We start from the raw sequence: 17,727 nt of genomic DNA, 5'->3' as shown, positions 1-17,727 counted from the left end.
AAATAAGCAAATAATTGGCAACTCGGAATAAGAGTCTTCGGGAACAAAAAGAAATTTTTGGAATCCAAAATGCAGCAAATAATCCAAATTATTAAAAATTTTCTTTCTTCAGCTAACGGTGTAATCAAAAAGGCCACCGCTGATTTACAGGAGGCCTACAAGCGTTCTGAGACTGTACCAGCTCTTTGCGAAATTGCCGTCTCGACAATGAAGCCACAGGTGCGTCAATATTCTGTTGCACTACTTAAGAAGCATTTTGCGAAACTGCGTCAATGGAACAAAGTGCCGGTTGAGCAACAGCAAATTATTAAGCAGGGTATGCTTTATGCCCTCATGCAGGAGCAGCAAAAGTCTGAGCGTAAAGCAATTGCTCAATTTGTTGGTGTTTTGGTGCGTCGCGAAGCCAAAGAGTTTGACTCATGGATGACCGAAGTGCTAAAGTTCACCTACAGCTACTGCTCTTCTACCGATCCTAAGCAAGGCGAGCTAGGTTCGTCTTCATTTCCTATTTTGGCTGATGCGGCCTCTGATCAATTTTTGCAGCACATGGAATCGGTTTCATATTGGAATGGAATGTTCACTGCTGCATTGGTGACTACCGAATCAACTGGCAACATGGCTACACCTGTTATTTTCAACATTCAAATTGATATGACTTCTTTGGTGCCGTTCACATTGGGCCACAGAACAGCCGAACAAAAGTTGCAGAAGTCCATACCGTTAATTGTTAAATCCCTTCAAGCATTTGCTGTGCAGCCTGAGGTCGACCAATTCGTTTATGTTTTTGATATTCTCGAGAGTATGGCAGATTTAAATGCTAAATTGCTGAACAATCACATAAAAAAGTTGTTGGAGTTCTGCTTGGAGGCAGCAGGTAATGCCCTATTTGATAGCGCTATGCGCATAAAAGTTGCGGCTTACGTTGGCTGGTTCGTTCGCCTTAAGAAAAAACTGATTTTCAAACGAAAGTTGATCGAGCCCATAATTTGAATTGTTTTCAATTTGATGGCAACTGAACCCGAAAACGAAGACGATGATGAAGAATACTTTTCGGGTGAAGACAACTCGAATCCGATGACAACGGCTACTCAAACAATGGACCTTGCACTGAGCGTGCCACCAGAGAAATTGACTCCGCCATTATTGCAACTTTTGGAGCCCGCCTTGGACCCACTGCCACGCCGTGCTGCCTACTTAAGCATGGCCGTTATAGTCTAAGGATGCTCGGAGGCTATTTGCAACAAATATCTCGAAAGCATGCGATGGAACATCTCTCGGTTTGAGCACCCGCCTTCCTTAAATTCATTTCGTTTTTATCAATTGATTTTACTAGCGGTGAGTGAAATCGAAATTAATTTCGTACTTGGTTATTATGGTGGTATGGCTAAATGACCACTCATTCCCCATCACCATAAGACACTGTCACACCACATTCACCCCATCAATTCACATCCACATCACCGCACCTACCTCCCTTACATTCCACATTACTACACTATGCACCAACACGCACACATATACAACATCGCCACGATCACACTACCATAAAGCCATCAATCAATAGATATATAAGGGACTACAAAAGCATCCCATACGCTTCTTTTTAGCATCGATTCGCTTACGAGAGAACATCTTTCGGTTCGAGCACCCGCTTTCCCAAAATCACTTTGTTTTTATCGACTCATTTTGCTAGCGGTGAGTAAAATTAAAATTAATTTCGTACTTGATTATTTATGGTCCTTCGAGCCCTAGTGAACGGAGCTATGGGCCATTAAACATAAAAGAAAATAATAATTAAATAACGTGAACAAAAAATAATGTGCCAAAAAATGAACAAATAGTGAAAAATAACCGGCTCATTTATTGGAAAACAAATAAAAAAACCCGTGGAGTGACAAAAAGTGAACAAACAAAAACCAAAAAGGTACAGTGACAGTTATTGGAAATAAAAGTGCAGTGTAATATAAAGAAATATCCAAATATATATATATGTTATTTGCGTACATAAAGAAAATATATGTACGTATATATAAGTATATACATACATACATACATATGCCAAAAGCGAATTTGAGAGTTGAGTGACCGAACATATGTTCGAACACATAAACATACATACATAACATAAAAGTGGAAAAGCGGATAAACTTATTAAATGTCCCAAAAAAACAATAAATATAGTTTAAAAAAACTAAAGACACACGCTTTTAAAGAATATCGAACTAAAAATTTGAAAATAATTTTAAAAATTAACTTAAACAAATAATATATAAAAACTACTACCTGGTTTCAAGATAGGGCATTACTTGCTGTTTCCAAGCAGAACTTCAACAACATTTTGATGTGATTGTTCAGCAATTAAGCATTCAAATCTGCCATACTCTTGAAAATTTTAAAAGCATGAACAAATTGATCGACCTCAAATTTAACAATTAACGGTATGGACTTCTGCAGCGTTTGTTCGGCTGTGTTGTGACCCAATGTGAACGGCACCAAATAAGTCATAGCAGTTACAATGTTGAAAACCATAAATAACCAAGTATATTGCCAGCACCCTCTACGATAGCCTCATCGTATTCGCTCAAGCTCAACCTTTGGAAGAGAGATTTGCTTCAACTCTTTTAAAAGATCACCCAAACCTACAAGTGCAGACAACACAAAAGAAACTTCTTCGTCATCATTCACAATTTGACCCAACTTGGGTATTTAAATTGTAATAGCATTGGAAACGCCTTGCAAATCTTGTTGTTTGTATAGAGCAACAATGAACGAGTTCAATGCGTCAATTGACACTTTACGTATGTCTTTCTGTGGATGACCGACCATCTTGTAAACATTTTGATAAGATTTCTCCAAGTAAGGAAATAATTTTAAAAATTAACTTAAACAAATAATATATAAAAACTACTACCTGGTTTCAAGATAGGGCATTACTTGCTGTTTCCAAGCAGAACTTCAACAACATTTTGATGTGATTGTTCAGCAATTAAGCATTCAAATCTGCCATACTCTTGAAAATTTTAAAAGCATGAACAAATTGATCGACCTCAAATTTAACAATTAACGGTATGGACTTCTGCAGCGTTTGTTCGGCTGTGTTGTGACCCAATGTGAACGGCACCAAATAAGTCATAGCAGTTACAATGTTGAAAACCATAAATAACCAAGTATATTGCCAGCACCCTCTACGATAGCCTCATCGTATTCGCTCAAGCTCAACCTTTGGAAGAGAGATTTGCTTCAACTCTTTTAAAAGATCACCCAAACCTACAAGTGCAGACAACACAAAAGAAACTTCTTCGTCATCATTCACAATTTGACCCAACTTGGGTATTTAAATTGTAATAGCATTGGAAACGCCTTGCAAATCTTGTTGTTTGTATAGAGCAACAATGAACGAGTTCAATGCGTCAATTGACACTTTACGTATGTCTTTCTGTGGATGACCGACCATCTTGTAAACATTTTGATAAGATTTCTCCAAGTAAGGAATGAAAGCGACTCCGGTATGCTTGGCAAACTCCTTCAATGCTAAAATGGCCTCATCTTTTTCATCTAAATGAATTTTCAACACGGTATCAATATTGATATCGTCTTCGTTTTCATCGGCCTCCTCTGCTGCCGCTGATACTCCATCATCGTCTTTAAATGCTGGTACAACCTTCTCTGTAGAGAGTATAGAATAAATATGCATTCAATCACCTTCGGGAAAACGGAGGCCAGCTCCTCATTTACCACCTCAACCAATAAGGCAATCAAATTAAAAAGAGCACAACGTACATCGATATCCTTAGCCTTCTCGAGTAAATTCAAAGCGAACGTCATGGTATCTGTGGCGAACGGCATGAAGCTTTGCTTGCCGAACGTGCGAGCCAAGGCAGCATGAGTGTCGATAGCCTATGGACGCAGACTGATAATACCCTCTTTTTCTGTTGGAGCCAAATATGATCGCAGACGAACCGAATTGTTGGGATTCAGAGCCTCGAATAAAATTTTAATAAGCACCGACAAATATGGCTTCATTTCGTCTTCCAAATTATCACAAAACGTTTCTAACGCATACAACATACGATCAATGTGTTTGGCTTCAGCGCCGCCCCTTCGATATTCATTGCAGAGCTGATGCAAAAATTCGCAAAGTATAGGTAGGTTTTGTGATGCGAATTTGGTGATGTCTGATTGTAAATGTTGGGAGAATTGTCCCAGCGCAAAGAAGGCTGCATTACGAACAAGTATTAGGTCGGTGATGCCTACTTTAACAGTATTCAGCATAGCCATGCTTAAGTAGGCAGCACGACGTGGTAGTGGGTCCTGCTCCATCAAGGCGGGCTCCAAAAGTTGCACGCTCAATGCAAGCAGATCCATTGTTTGAGTAGTTCGGGTTCAGTTGTCATCAAATTGAAAACCACTCGAATTATTGGCTCGATCAACTTGTGGTGGATAATCAATTTTTTCTTAAGTCGCACCAACCAGCCAGCATAAGCAGAACTCCAACAATAATTTGATGTGATTGTTCAGCAATTTAGCATTCAAATCTGCCATACTCTCGAGAACATCAAAAGTATGAACAAATTGATCGACCTCAGCCTGCACAGCAAATGCTTGAAGGGATTTAACAATTAACGGTATGGACTTCTGCAACGTTTGTTTGGCTGTGTTGTGACCCAATGTGAATGGCACCAAAGAAGTCATACTAGCTAGTATGTTGAAAATAACAGGTGTAGGTGCTTCGGTGGCCACCAGTGCAGCAGTAAAAATTTCGCAAATCGATTTCATATGCTGCAAAAATTGATCCGGGGTCGCAGCAGCCAAAATAGCAAATGTAGAACCTAGCTCGCTTTGCTTAAGATCGGCCGAAGAGCAATAGCTGTAGATGAGCTTTAGCACTTCGCTCATCCGTGAGTCAGACTTTTTGGCTTCGTGACGCACCAAAACACCGAAAAATTGAGCATTAAGTATACCCTGCTTAACAATTTGCTGTTACTCAACCGGTACTTTGTTCCATTGACACAATTTTGGTCAGTGCTTCTTAAGTAGTACAGCAGAATATTGGCGCACCTGTTGCTCCGGTGCCGAGACGGCAATTTCACAAAGAGCTGGTACAGTCTCAGGATCGTTATCCGAAATAAGCAAATTTGTAATAATTTGGATCATTTGCTGCATTTTGGATTCTAAAAATTGATTTCTCTTTCAAAGACTCTTATTCCACTTTTTTTCGCTCTTTTGCGAAATTTGTGTGCATGTAAACAAATATGAAAGTACCCATTATAATTATTAATTTGTCTACATGCACATATATATGTAACTCATTGTTTGATGCGAAATCTCCGTTGCCACGGACAACCAATGGCCGAAGCTCACGTTTTTTGTTTTCTTGTCAAAAAGTCACTATGTCGAAGGACTGACGCGACAACAAAGCGTCACAACATTGTGTTGTTGGTAAAAATCCGACTTATGCTGAATAAAAATAACGAAGGGCCGCCGATTGTCACCGTTTCCCTTGTCGCTCTAACAGCTTTGCCTACAAATCATCGTAAATATGTATGGTTATATAATATATGAGCATGCATACATATTGACGCAGATTTTGTCGTAGAAAAATATTTTAAAATTGAAAAATGTTTTAAAATTGAAAAATATGTAGGTTTTTGTATCCATTATTTGTGTGGCAATGTCATAAGCACATATGTATGTATGTACATATAGAGCAGTGCGCGCAAATGTTGTTACAGATAAATGATAATAACTGGATTTGAATTTGAATTGTACTTACATAAGTACATACATATGCTTTAAATCATGAAAGGTGTGATTTGCTTATATTACTATTTAAATATATTAAGATTTTTAAGATATTATGTTAGTATGTTATATACTTATGTATGTATGTACATATATAGTAAAGCATAGCAGATACATATACATATATATGTACTTATATGAAAGTATTTCATATTATCAAACATAAGCAATATTTAAAAAGCAACAGCAAATATTCTTTTGAAGTAATATATTTTAATTAAAATGTAATAAATTTTTCATGATATCATAGATATTCAGAAAAGGAATTTCATATCTATGAATATGATTGCATATAAATGTAAAAAAATATAAGCTAACATGCGGCTGTAATATCAATGCAAACTTCTGAGCATAATTTACATTCAGTGCTCAGCTCTGTTCACGTGCCACTGTTAAAATTTCTCCTTCTGCTCAACTACTGTAATAATCTACATTCTCTGATAAACGTTCTCTGATACAAGTAAACAAGAAAAAGCTGTCAGTAAATTTTCTTATTAGCTAATTTTTGAAAATCATTTTTTGAAAATCATCTGCCTAGTGAAGTAGTACGGAGAATACTGGTGCAATTCACATAACTTTTTTCAAATAATTATATGCAAAAAGCAGAAATTGTGTTACATTCCTTTGTACTCACGTGTGATTTCAGTTATATTTGCGTGTAGAAGACGAAAGAACATAAAGCAATTGGCACAAAGCAAGATAAGCAAATAATTGGCAACTTTTTAAGCGTGTAATTTTAGCGAAAAGAGCGAAAAAAATGGAATAAAAGTCTTTGAAAACAGAAATCAATTTTATCAATCCAAAATGCAGCAAATAATCCAAATTTGCTTACTTCGGATAACGATCCTCAGACAGTACCAGCTCTTTGTGAAATTGCCGTCTCGGCACCGGAGCAACAGGTGCGTCAATATTCTGCTGTACTACTTAAGAAGCGCTGACCAAAATTGCGTCTATGGAACAAAGTACCGGCTGAGCAACAGCAAATTATTAAGCAGGGTATGCTTAATGCGCAATTTTTCGGTGTTTTGGTGCGTCATGAAGATAAAAAGTATGACTCATGGATGAGCGAAGTGCTAACGCTCATCTACAGCTATTGCTCTTCGGCCGATCTTAAGCAAAGCGAGCTAGGTTCTACATTTGCTATTTTGGCTGCTGCGACCCCGGATCAATTTTTGCAGCATATGAAATCGATTTGCGAAATGTTCACTGCTGCACTGGTGGCCACCGAAGCAACTACACCTGTTATTTTCAACATACTAGCCAGTATGACTTCTTTGGTGCCGTTCACATTGGGTCACAACACAGCCAAACAAACGTTGCAGAAGTCCATACCGTTAATTGTTAAATCCCTTCAAGCATTTGCTGTGCAGGCTGAGGTCGATCAATTTGTTCATACTTTTGATGTTCTCGAGAGTATGGCAGATTTGAATGCTAAATTGCTGAACAATCACATCAAATTGTTGTTGGAGTTCTGCTTATGCTGGCTGGTTGGTGCGACTTAAGAAAAAATTGATTATCCAACACAAGTTGATCGAGCCAATAATTCGAGTGGTTTTCAATTTGATGGCAACTGAATCCGAAGGCGAAGACGATGGTTAAGAATAATTTTTGGGTGAAGACATCTCGAACCCGATGACAACGGCTACTCAAACAATGGATCTGCTTGCATTGAGCGTGTAACTTTTGGAGCCCGCCTTGATGGATCAGTCCATAGGCTATCGACACTCATGCTGCCTTGGCTCGCACGATCGGCAAGCAAAGCTTCATATCGTTCGCCACAGATACCATGACGTTCGCTTTGAATTTACTCGAGAAGGCTAAGGATCTCGATGTACGTTGTGCTCTTTTTAATTTGATTGCCCTATTGGTTGGGGTGGTAAATGAGGAGCTGTCCTCCGTTTTCCCGAAGGTGATTGAATGCATGTTTGATTCTATACTCTCTACAGAGAAGGTTGTACCACAATTTAAACCCGATGATGGAGTATCAGCGGCAGCAGAGGATTCCGATGAAAACGAAGACGATATCAATATTGCAAAATCGGATGGGAAGGATGATGAGTTGGACAACATTGCGGGATACCGTGTTGAAAATTCATTTAGATAAAAAAGAGGAGGCCATTTTAGCATTGAAGGAATTTGGCGAGCATACCGGAGTCGCTTTCATTCCTTACTTGGAGAAATCTTATCAAAATGTTTACAAGATGGTCGGTCATCCACAGAAGGACATACGTAAAGTGTCAATTGACGCATTGAACACGTTCATTGTTGCTCTATACAAACAACAAGATTTGCAAGGCGTTTCCAATGCTATTACAATTTAAATACCCAAGTTGTATACTTGGTTATTTATGGTTTTCAACATTGTAACTGGCATGACTTATTTAGTGCCGTTCACATTGGGTCACAACACAGCCAAACAAACGTTGCAGAAGTCCATACCGTTAATTGCTAAATCCCTTCAAGCATTTGCAGGCTGAGGTCGATCAATTTGTTCATACTTTTGATGTTCTCGAGAGTATGGCAGATTTGAATGCTAAATTGCTGAACAATCACATCAAATTATCGTTGGAGTTCTGCTTATGCTGGCTGGTTGGTGCGACTTAAGAAAAAATTGATTATCCACCACAAGTTGATCGAGCCAATAATTCGAGTGGTTTTCAATTTGATGGCAACTGAACCCGAAGACGATGATGAAGAATAATTTTTGGCTGAAGACAACTCGAACCCGATGACAACGGCTACTCAAACAATGGATCTGCTTGCATTGAGCGTGCAACTTTTGGAGCCCGCCTTGATGGATCAGGACCCACTACCACGTCGTGCTGCCTACTTAAGCATGGCTATGCTGAATACTGTTAAAGTAGGCATCACCGACCTAATACTTGTTCGTAATGCAGCCTTCTTTGCGCTGGGACAATTCTCCCAACATTTACAATCAGACATCACCAAATTCGCATCACAAAACCTACCTATACTTTGCGAATTTTTGCATCAGCTCTGCAATGAATCTCGAAGGGGCGGCGCTGAAGCCAAACACATTGATCGTATGTTGTATGCGCTAGAAACGTTTTGTGATAATTTGGAAGACGAAATGAAGCCATATTTGTCGGTGCTTATTAAAATTTTATTCGAGGCTCTGAATCCCAACAATTCGGTTCGTCTGCGATCATATTTGGCTCCAACAGAAAAAGAGGGTATTATCAGTCTGCGTCCATAGGCTATCGACACTCATGCTGCCTTGGCTCGCACGTTCGGTAAGCAAAGCTTCATGCCGTTCGCCACAGATACCATGACGTTCGCTTTGAATTTACTCGAGAAGGCTAAGGATCTCGATGTACGTTGTGCTCTTTTTAATTTGATTGCCCTATTGGTTGGGGTGGTAAATGAGGAGCTGTCCTCCGTTTTCCCGAAGGTGATTGAATGCATGTTTGATTCTATACTCTCTACAGAGAAGGTTGTACCACAATTTAAACCCGATGATGGAGTATCAGCGGCAGCAGAGGATTCCGATGAAAACGAAGACGATATCAATATTGAAAAATCGGATGGGAAGGATGATGAGTTGGACAACATTGCGGGATACCGTGTTGAAAATTCATTTAGATAAAAAAGAGGAGGCCATTTTAGCATTGAAGGAATTTGGCGAGCATACCGGAGTCGCTTTCATTCCTTACTTGGAGAAATCTTATCAAAATGTTTACAAGATGGTCGGTCATCCACAGAAAGACATACGTAAAGTGTCAATTGACGCATTGAACACGTTCATTGTTGCTCTATACAAACAACAAGATTTGCAAGGCGTTTCCAATGCTATTACAATTTAAATACCCAAGTTGTATACTTGGTTATTTAGGGTTTTCAACATTGTAACTGGTATGACTTATTTGGTGGCGTTCACACTGGGTCACAACACAGCTGAACAAACGTTGCAGAAGTCCATACCGTTAATTGTAAATCCCTTCAAGCATTTGCTTTGCAGCCTGAGGTCGATCAATTAGTTTATGCTTTTGATGTTCTCGAGAGTATGGCAGATTTGAATGCTAAATTGCTGAATCACATCAAAATGTTGTTGAAGTCCTGCTAGGAAGCAGCAAGTAATGCCCTATTTGATAGCGCTGTGCGCATTAAAGCCGTGGCTTACGTTGGCTCGTTGGTGCGCTTTAAGAAAAAATTGATTATCAAACAAAAGTTGATCGAGCTCATTATTCGAGTTGTTTCCAATTTGATGGCAACTGAACCCGAAAACGAAGACGATGATGAAGAGTACTTTTTGGGTCAAGACAGTTCGAATCCGATGACAACGGCTACTCAAACAATGGATCTGCTTGCACTGAGCGTGCCACCAGAGAAATTGATTCCGCAATTATTGCAACTTTTTTTAGCCCGCCTTGCAGGGTCAGGACCCACTGCCACGTCGTGCTGCCTACTTAAGCATTGCCGCTATAGCCGAAGGATGCTCGGAGGCTATTTGCAACTAATATCTTGAAACCAGACGACCAGCGACGGAAGATCTTTTGATTCGAGCACCCGCCTTCTCTAACTTCACTTCGTTTTTATCAACTGATTTTACTTGCGGTGAGTTAAATCAAAATTAATTTTGTACTTGGTTATTATTCATTCACCACATCAATTCACATCCACATCACCACACCTACTTACCATACATTTCACATCACTACACCATGCACCAACATGCAACATATACAACATCGCCACGATCACACTACCATAAAGCCATCAATAGATATATAAGGGACAACAAAAGGATCCCGTACGCTTCTTTATAGCATCGATTCACTTACGAGAGAACATCTTTCGGTTCGAGCACCCGCTTTCCCAAAATCACTTCGTTTTTATCAACTGATTTTACTAGCGGTGAGTGAAATCAAAATTAATTTCGTACTTGGTTATTTATGATCCTTCGAGCCCTAGTGAACGGAACTATGGGTCATTAAACATTAAAGAAAAAAAAAATAATAATAATTAAATAACGTGAACAAAAAATAACAACATGAATAAAAAATAATGTGGCAAAAAATGAACAAACAGTGAATAAAACATAGGCGCATTTATTGGAAAAAACAAAACAGGTGCAGTGGTAAAGGTGCGGTGCCAAGAAGTGAACATTCAGTGAAAACAAAAAACCAAAAAGGTGCAGTGACAGTTATTGGATAAAACAGTGCAGTGTTATATAAAGAGATATATAAATATATATATATGTTATATGTGTACATAGAGAAAATATATGTACCTATATATATATACATACATGCCTACATAGGCAAAAGGTGAATTTGTGAGTTGAGTGACCGAAGATATGTTCGAACACATACACATACATATATAACATAAAAGTAGAAAAGCGGCAAAACATATTAAATGTGCAAAAAAAAAAAAACATAAAATCAAAAAATACTGAAACACAAAAACAAAAAATCTGAATTCGCCGTGAAACCCAAAAATATACAAAAACAAGTAAGGAAGGGCTAAGTTCGGATGTAACCGAACATTTTATACTCTCGCAAAGTCAAATGGTATACTCGTTTGAGATTTCTTTGTGGATTGACTGAATATTTTCGGTAGAAGGTCAATTATAGGCACTGGGGTCCACATATTTAGTACTTAGGGGCTTGAAGAGTTTTGCTTCGATTTAGACAATTTTTGGTCACAAGGTGGCATACTTTAAACGTATTATTCACGCAAAGTTTTACCCCGATATAATCATTGTTGCTTGATATGCATATTGGAAAGTGAAAGAATCAGATGGAATTGAAAATGGTATTATATGGGAAATATACATGGTTGTAGTCCGATTTCGCTCATTTTCGCACTATAACATAGAAATATGAAAAGAACGTTATGCACCGAATTTGATAAAAATCGGTTAAGCAGATCCCAATATATGGGTTTTCACCTAAAATTGGGTGGTGCCACGCTCACTGACTAATTTTGAACGCGGTTCCTATAAAGTCATCTCATACCATCCCAGAGATAAAATTTAACGTCTGTGGCGAGTTTAGTGCTTGGCTTATCGCGCTTTTAGTATTTTTCAACAGTACCGTTATATGGGGAGTGGGCGGAGTTGTCACCCGAATTCACTCATTTTCACACTGTAGGTAGAGGTACTAAAAACATTTGCTTTCAGTGAATTTTGTTATTATAGCATTAGCGGTTTCGGAGATATACACATTAATCCTATTAGGGGCGGGACCACGGTCACTTTAAAAAAAAATTTTAACTGCAGATGCCCCTCGCTATTGTGATCCTGTATAGCAAATAAGAGTCTTGTATCATGTTGTGGATCTTAGTTATGGCAATTTATTTGTTTTTGAATAATGGCGTTTTGTGGGCGTGGCAGTGGTCCGATTGAGCCCATCTGCAATACCAACGGTCTCACGGACGGACGGACGGACAGACGGACAGGTAGTCAGCCGGATTTCAACTCGTCTCTTCATCCTGATCATTTATATATATATAACCCTATATCTAACTCGATTAGTTTTAGGTGATACAAACAACCGTTAGGTGAACAAAACTATTATACACTGTAGCAACAGGTTGCGAGAGTATAAAATAGACATTAACAATCAAACACGGGAGCGAGATTCACAACAAAATACACAATATATACAGCAGCAAAAACACAGAGAGAGAGCTGCACTACAGGCATCGGAACAGCAGGCGTTAAGCAAAAAAAGGGAAAACCCCCTTGAGGCGAGACAATGTAAGTGTATCGTTTTAAGTTTTTTATTAATTATGTATGTATGTTTGTAGAACCTGTATACCGTTAAAACTATGAAAATCCGTTTTATAAGGTTGAAAACACGCGTATGGAAACATTGAAGGAAAATATAAAAACTAAAAATTTGAGTATTATATACTTATATTTTTCCTAACTTTAACGGAAAATTTCAAAAAACCAATACATAAAAAATTAAAAAATTGGGGTGAATATACTTATATACATATGTACTTATACAATACTTGTATTTACATATACATGTATATATATATATATTATATTAACAAATTATTGATTGCCTTAACTTATGCGGTTACATTTGTATATATTGGGTTAGCAACTAAGACTTTAACATTTTGTCAATGACCTTTTCCATCTTTAAGGCAGCATCATAATCCCACGTTCATAAAACTTCTGGTTTTTATTTGCAAATAACTGAATCAGGTACGATTTGACATCATCATCATTATTGAAATTTTTCCCAATCAAGGAGCCTTGTTAAGATCGAAAGAAAAAGTAATTCGATGGTGCAAGGTCAGGACTATATGGTGGATGTGGCAAAACATCCTAACCAAGCTGCAATAATTTTTGCCGAGTGACCAAAGATGTGTGTGGACTTGGCTGGTATTGTTGTAAAAAACCCATTTTTCATCGCCAGTTATCATTTGTTTTAAAAATGGATAATTTTCATTAAGTTTCTTTAACAAATCACAACTGTTAATCTGTTGCGTTAAATGCGTTTCTTTCAGTTCGCGAAACCTGAAACTTCTTTGTAACCTCGCGTGTTATACTGTGACGATCCGAATCGATTATTGCTTTGATCAGGTCGTCATCAACTTCAACTGGACGACCAGAGCGTTTTTCATCTTTGTGTGAAAAATCACCAGAATGAAATTTAGCAAACCAATTTTGACACTGCCGTTCTTTTATGGTTGCTTCGCTATAAAGACACATAACTCTTTGGGAACTTGTGGTGTGTTTTTCCCTTTTTCGAAATTAAAAACGCAAAATATGACGAAAATGTTCCTTTTGAACCGCGTTTGAAAACTACGCAACCGATCGAACTTTTTTTTACTGATTGATAGCTGAATTACCAACTATCAAATAACGAAATGTGTTTTACATTTGGACTACGCCAGCAAACCTAAAAATTCAACTGAAGCCATTTATGAGTGAAATCCGCAATTTCATAGTTGCCAACCCAATGCAATAATTATCTCATCGTTATTATTAAAAAGTGGTGCAGCACCCTTCCATTACTGATTTCCTAATGTAATAGAAGCGCTCTCCTGAACAAATACAATAGCTTCAATAAATTGACCAAAACTTTTACCTCTTATGTAAATCTCTTATCTTACAGAAACCAACTTTATTGAATTCATAATTATTGGCTCAAAATTATTGGTTCATTAGGAGGGCTCAACCAATCTTCCCTACGAAAATTAATGGCATTTTCATCAGTTAACCATTTAGGGTGAATAGTGAATCAATGTGACTTATATAATTTTCCTTCTACACTTTCTTCAGTCTAATCTTTATATTCAATAATTTTAAATATTCCTTATTAATCAATTAGCACACAACAACCCCAAAATAAACAAGTAAGGAAGGGCTAAGTTCGGATGTAACCGAACATTTACGGTTCCTATAAAGTCATCTCATACCATCCCAGAGATAAAATTTAACGTCTCTGGCGTGTTTGGTGCTTGGCTTATCGCGCTTTTAGTATTTTTTAACAGTACCGTTATATAAAGAGTGGCCGGGCTTGTCACCCGATTTCACCCTATGGTTCTAAAACCATATGCTTTTAGTGAATTTGGCTATTACAGCTTTAGTGGTTTAGGAGACATGTACATTAAACTTATTAGGGGCGGGACCACGCCCACTTAAAAAAAAAATTTAACTGCAGATGCAGGGAGGGGCTGTGATCCTGTTTACCAAATAACACTATTGTATCTTATTGCGGAGCTTAGTTATTGCAATTTATTTGTTTTTGATTATTGGCGATTTGTGGGCGTGACAGTGGTCCGATTACGCCCATCTGCAATACCAACCGTCTTACGGTACTAAGAAACATGTCTATCAAGTTTCATAAAGATATCTCAATTTTAACTCAAGTTAGAGCTTGCACGGACGGACGGACAGTCACCCGGATTTCAACTCGTCTCTTTATCCTGATTATTTATATATATATAACCCTATATCTAACTCGATTAGTTTTAGGTGATACCAACAACCGTTAGGTGAACAAAACTATTATACTCTGTAGCAACAGGTTGCGAGAGCAACAGGTTAACATAAGCGCAGTCGGTAAAAGCGCCATAAGAGTGAAAACTCAGATGTGGAGGATGATGATTTGAACCTCATTGCGGGATACAGTGTTGAAAAAGAGGAGGCCATTTTAGCATTGAAGAAATTTACCGTACATACCAGAGTCGCTTTCATGCCTTACTTGGAGAAATCTTATCAAAATGTTTACAAGATGATCGATCATCCATAGGAAGATATACGTAAAGCGTCGATTGACGCATTGAAATCTTCGATTGTGGCTCTATACAAACTACAAGATTTGCAAGGCGTTTACAATGCTATTACAATTATGATACCCAAATTGGGTCAAATTATGCATCATGACGAAGAAGTTTCTGTTGTACTCTTTGTCCAATTTGACGAGTTTACTGGAGATGAAGACGAAGACGCTGAATAGAGCGAATATGATGAGACTATCGTAGAGGGTGCTGGCAATATACTTGGTTATATATGGTCCTTCGAGCCGGAACGGATAAAACAACGAAACAAGGCGCAATCAGTCACATATTTGGATCACAATTCGAATAATTTTTTGGGCAATATACAAGAAAAAGCTTTAAGTAAATTTGCTTATTAGCTATTTGTATTCTATCATTCAAAAGTAGAAATTGCGATAAATTTTTTTGTATTCACGTGTGAGTTCGGTTATATGTGCGTCTAAAAAAATGAAGCAACATAAAGCAGTTGGCGCAAAGCAAGAGAAGCAAATAATTGGGAAATTTGTAAGCGTGTAATTTAAGCGAAAAGAGCGAAAAACTACTGGAATAAGTGTCTTTGGGAACAGAAAGCAATTTTTGGAATTCAAAATGCAGTAAATGATCCAAATTATTACAAATTTACTTTCTTCGGCTAACGATGTAATCAAAAAGGCCACCGCTGATTTGCAGGAGGCTTACAAGCATTCTGGGACTGTACCAGCTATTTGCGAAATTGCCGTCTCGACAATGAAGCCACAGGTGCGTCAATATTCTGTTGCACTACTTAAGAAGCATTTAGCGAAATTGCGTCAATGGAACAAAGTGCCGGTTGACCAACAGCAAATTATTAAGCAGGGTATGCTTAATGCCCTCATGCAGGAGAAACAAAAGTCTGTACGTAAGGTTATTGCTCAATTTCTTGATGGTTTTGTGCGTCACGAAGCCAAAGAGTCTGATTCATGGATGAGCGAAGTGATAAAGTTCATCTACAGCTACTGTTCTTTTACCGATCCTAAAAAAAGCGAGCTAGATTCATCTACATTTACTATTTTGGCCTTATACCTAGTCACAATAAACGAGCTCAATACGTCTATTGACACTTTACGATAATATTTCTCAAAGTAAGGGATGAACGGTACTCCATCTTTTCATCTAAATATGCATTTTTAACACTGTATCCCGCAATGTTGTCCATATAATTATCCTCCCGATCCGAGTTATCATTATCGATATCATCTTGCTTGAAGAAACGAAGTGAATTTAGAGAAGGCGGGTGCTCGAACCGAAAGATGTTCCGTTGCATGGTTTCGAGATATTTGTTGCAAGTAGCCTCCGAGCATCCTTCGGCTATAGCGGCCATGCCTAAGTAGGAAACACAATGTGGCAGTGGGTCCTGACCCTGCAACACGGGCAAAAAAAGTTGCAATAATGGCAGAATTGATTTCTTTGGTGACACTCTCAGTGCAAGCAGATCCATTGTTTGAATAGCCGTTGTCATCGGATTCGAGTTGTCTTCACCCAAAAAGTATTCTTCTTCATCGTCTTCGTTTTGGGGTTCAGTTGCCATCAAATTGAAAACAACTCGAATTATGGGCTCGATCAACTTTTATTTGATAATAAATTTTTTCTTAAGGCGCACCAACCAGCCAACGTAAGCCACGGCTTTAATGCGCACATCGCTATCAAATAGGGCATTACTTCCTGCCTCCAAGCAGAACTCCAACAACATTTTTATGTGATTGTTCAGCAATTTAGCATTCAAATCTGCCATACTCTCGAGAATATCAAAAGCATGAACAAATTGATCGACCTCAGGCTGCAAAGCAAATGCTTGAAAAAATTTAACAATTAACGGTATGGACTTCTGCAGCGTTTATTCAGCTGTGTTGTGACCCAATGTGAACGGCACCAAATAAGTCATACCAGTTACAATGTTGAAAACCATAAATAACCAAGCCAGCACCCTCTACGACAACCGATCGTTTTCAAAAGATCACCCAAACCTTCAAATGCAGACAACACAACAGGAACTTCTTCGTCATCATGTACAATTTGACACAATTTGGGGATCCAAATTGTAATAGCATTGGAAACGTCTTGCAAATCTTTTAGTTTGTATAGAGCCACAATTAACAATTTCAATGCGTCAATTGGCACTTTACGTATGATTTCCTGTGGATGATCGATCATCTTATAAACATTTTGATAAGATTTCGCCAAGTAAGGGATGAAAGCGACTCCGGTATACTCGGCAAATTTCTTAATTGCTAAAGTGGCCTCCTCTTTTAAAGTGAATGTTTATTTATAAGATTTATCGATAAATGCAATTTACGTATTGTTTGCCGATTGAATGTATATGTATGCAGTTTGTCTTTTTACTGTAGATTCTAGCTTTAATTGTTATTGTGCCTTTAGCTGAATTGTTGTTACGCAGTTCTGCTAATTGCTTTATTAAGCCTGAGGGGTACTGCCGGAAATTCGTTGCAAATAAATACTTCAACTTTTATTTTTTTTTTTGTGGTTGTTGTGTGCATATATAATATATATAAATGTAAGCGCATAAGTTAAGGCAATCAATAGTTTGTTAATATAAAATACATATATACACATATATATGTAAATATAGTATTATATAAGTACATATGTATATAAGTATATTCACCGGATTTGTTATTT

General features: G+C 37.9%; 2 pseudogenes; both read left to right on the top strand.

The window, feature by feature from the left end:
• Positions 1 to 69: 69 nt before the first annotated feature.
• Positions 70 to 15,692, top strand: LOC138858298 (importin-4-like; annotated as a pseudogene).
• Positions 15,661 to 17,727, top strand: part of LOC138858299 (importin-4-like) — an 86,257-nt pseudogene continuing 84,190 nt past the window's right edge.

The sequence above is a fragment of the Bactrocera oleae genome, chromosome Y (assembly GCF_042242935.1).
Source record: "Bactrocera oleae isolate idBacOlea1 chromosome Y, idBacOlea1, whole genome shotgun sequence".
In the NCBI taxonomy this organism is placed as follows: domain Eukaryota; kingdom Metazoa; phylum Arthropoda; class Insecta; order Diptera; family Tephritidae; genus Bactrocera; species Bactrocera oleae.
The sequence above is the reverse complement of the archived record's forward strand: the minus strand, read 5'-3'. Positions and strand labels throughout refer to the sequence as shown.